This window comes from Bison bison, unplaced genomic scaffold (genome assembly GCF_000754665.1).
Source record: "Bison bison bison isolate TAMUID 2011002044 unplaced genomic scaffold, Bison_UMD1.0 scf7180017862945, whole genome shotgun sequence".
NCBI lineage: Eukaryota > Metazoa > Chordata > Mammalia > Artiodactyla > Bovidae > Bison > Bison bison.
The window spans coordinates 3,503-6,531 of NW_011493517.1; positions in this window are offsets into that span (position 1 = coordinate 3,503).

Here is a 3,029-nt window from a genome sequence, read left to right on the forward strand (position 1 = left end):
GAAAGTTGAGTGCTGAAGAACTGATACTTTTGAGGTGTGGTGTTGGAGAAGACTCTTGAGAGTCCCTTGGACTGCAAGGAGATCCAACCAGTCCATCCTAAAGGAGATCAGTCCTGGGTGTTCATTGGAGGGACTGATTTTGAAGCTGAAACTCCAATACTTTGGCCACCTGATGTGAAGAGCTGACTCATTTGAAAAGACCCTGATGCTGGCAAAGATTGAGGGCGGGAGAAGAAGGGGACGACAGAAGATGAGATGGTTGGATGGCATCACCGGCTCAATGGACATGAGTTTGGGTAAACTCCGTGAGTTGGTGATGGACAGGGAGGCCTGGGGTACTGCGGTTCATGGGGTTTCAAAGAGCCGGACACAACTGAGCAACTGAATTGAACTGATTAGGCATATCAGCTAGGCTTTAAGTTTTTATTTTAAAGTGTCTTCAAACAGATGCAAATGTTAATAAAAACTTATAATTTCAGTGAAGCAATGCCAGTTTATAAGGAATGCTGAAGTTTTCACTTTGCTCCCGGACCTTTAGATGAGTAGTGTTTGAATTACAGGAGTTTGAAAGGCATAAGAAGGTCAGCTTTTAAGAACTCTTCATGAACATTTTGTCCTTCATAATGGAAATATGTTTAAAAGAATATGTACTTTTCAAGAATACATTCATGAAAATGTTGCTAATTCAGATTGTAAATTAAAGTTTTTCTCGAGAAAATTGTACGGTATTTTCACATGGAGGTACAAGAAATAATATATTGATAGCTCCTATGTATCCTTTAAATAGTTAACCCAATGGTAACATTTTACACAATTATAGTACAATATCACATGTGGAATATTCCATGTTGCCATAGAGGGTCCACCAAACTCTGATTTCCTCTGTTTTATTTATCCTCATTTCTAAATGTACTTGAAAGAAATTTTATCACATGCACAGATTGAGTATTCACCAACACAGTTCATATAAAAACACTAGAGTCACCTTCATTTCAAAATAATAATTGGTGTCTTACACTCCAAAGATGAGTTATTTTTCTTTAGTATCTCTATAGTCTCATTAATTTAATCATACTTTATGCATTTCACTCAATTGCATTTATCCTCATTTTATTGCTCAAAATTTTCTCTCTTTGGTCTGAGGAATTCTCTTCAGTTTGCTTCTTGAGTCTTTTGGACACAGTGCTATTAGTCTCTAATATTAACTCTTATCGGATATGACAAGGTGTTCTGAGGTCCTCTCATCAATTCCATTCTTCAGACCAGAAATCAACCATGTCTTTAAGAGAGTCATTTTCTTTTAGCGGTGAAATGGTGCCTCAAGGTCAGAAGTGGATTCCTACAGGGTCTCATTGCTTCTGGGTTAGTCCCTGTTTCCATTTCTTTAAGAAAGAACTAAAAAAATCTATATACCATGGTTCTTAATTTTATGAGGATATGTTTTGATATTCATTCTTCATTTTTTTAGGTATGATTTTTTTCAATACTTCATTTCAAATATCTAATTCACAGTAAGCAAATTTCCTTGCATTACTGTTTTCACTGTTCTCTCCTGTGCTTTGGTTTTCTCCGTTGTGGCTCCTACTCACAATAGATTAGATGTTCACTGCTGTTGGAAAATTACTAAACCATTTCTTAGTAAAATCTTTTGGCAGTTTCTTATGAACTTGTGTATGGTCAAACAATTCCAGTGCTAGATATGCATCCAAGCTAAATGAAAAAATATGATTATAAAGAGTTCTTTACGTGGATGCTTGTCTCTGCTTTATTCATCAGCCCAAACTGGAAATAACCAACTTTCCAGCAAGAGGTGAGGAAACAAATTTGTGGATATATTCAGGCAATGGATGACTAGCAACCAACAAAAAGTGTAGTTTTGAGACACACAAAACTATGGATATAAAAAACGGCTCTTCTCCAGAGATCCTGTGCACTAAACCCTCGGAGGCCCAGGTCAGGTGTACCTGCCTGTCCAAGGGGCACAGGACAGGGAAGGTCAGGACACAGGGGAGCTTGGATTAATATTGGCAGGAACATGTCTCTCTGCTCCTCTCCCCCACAAAGAGTGGTAGAGCAACAAGTCTCATTCTTGCTCTGAACTTCAGGATCTCATAGAAGTAGGACATGCTGGTGAACACTTCCAGGGCACGTCCACTCTTTGTCTTCTAGAAGGTACTCAGCCTGTGGGAGAGCAGGCTCTCCAAAGAGCTCCCAAACTGGGTTGGGAGATCTCTGGGTTGCTCTTGACTTAAGACATGCTTTGTAATTGTGTCTGTTTCCTTGTGACCCCACGGACTGTTGTCCTCCAGGCTCCCCTGTCCCTGGGATTCTTCAGACAAGAATACTGGAGTCGGTGGCCATTTCCTCATCCAAGTGATCTTTCCAACCCAGGGATCAAACCCAAGTCTCCTGTATTGGCAGGTGGATTCTTTACCACTGAGCTGTCTGGGAAGCCCTTCCCCCTTAATACACCAACCAAAAGAAACTGGAAGGGGGAAAAAAAACCAAGTTTAAATACATGAGTATTTTGTAGAGGAAAAGGAAAGGCCATTTCCACTTCACTAGTAAGATGATACAGGGGCCTGTGACCTCTCACAGGGAGTGAGAACAGTGCTTCCCAGTTTGGAATGCCCTCCTCCCCAGGAAAAGTTGTTAGAGTACATAGTTGGGAATGGCTCTTTCCATATGCATTCTACCCTTGTTCTACTCCGGTAAAAAGCTGAAAATTACATATCCCAACGTCCCCTATAGCTAGAGCCATAGATATGAATTGGTTCCCACTAATTTTTAAATGCATTTTTGGTGAGATTTGAAGGTGGGAGTGAGGTGGTTCTCACTCTTTAGTGTACATTGGAATCACCAGGAGATCTATTGCAGCACAGATTACTGAACCCCACCCGGTAACTTTGTATGTGTGGAGCAGGGATCCCAAATTTGCATCTCTATCAAGCTTCCAGGTGATGTTAGAACCCAAGGTTCAGCTGTTAACTGATTTTTTATTTTTAAAATTTTTATTTATTTATTTATTT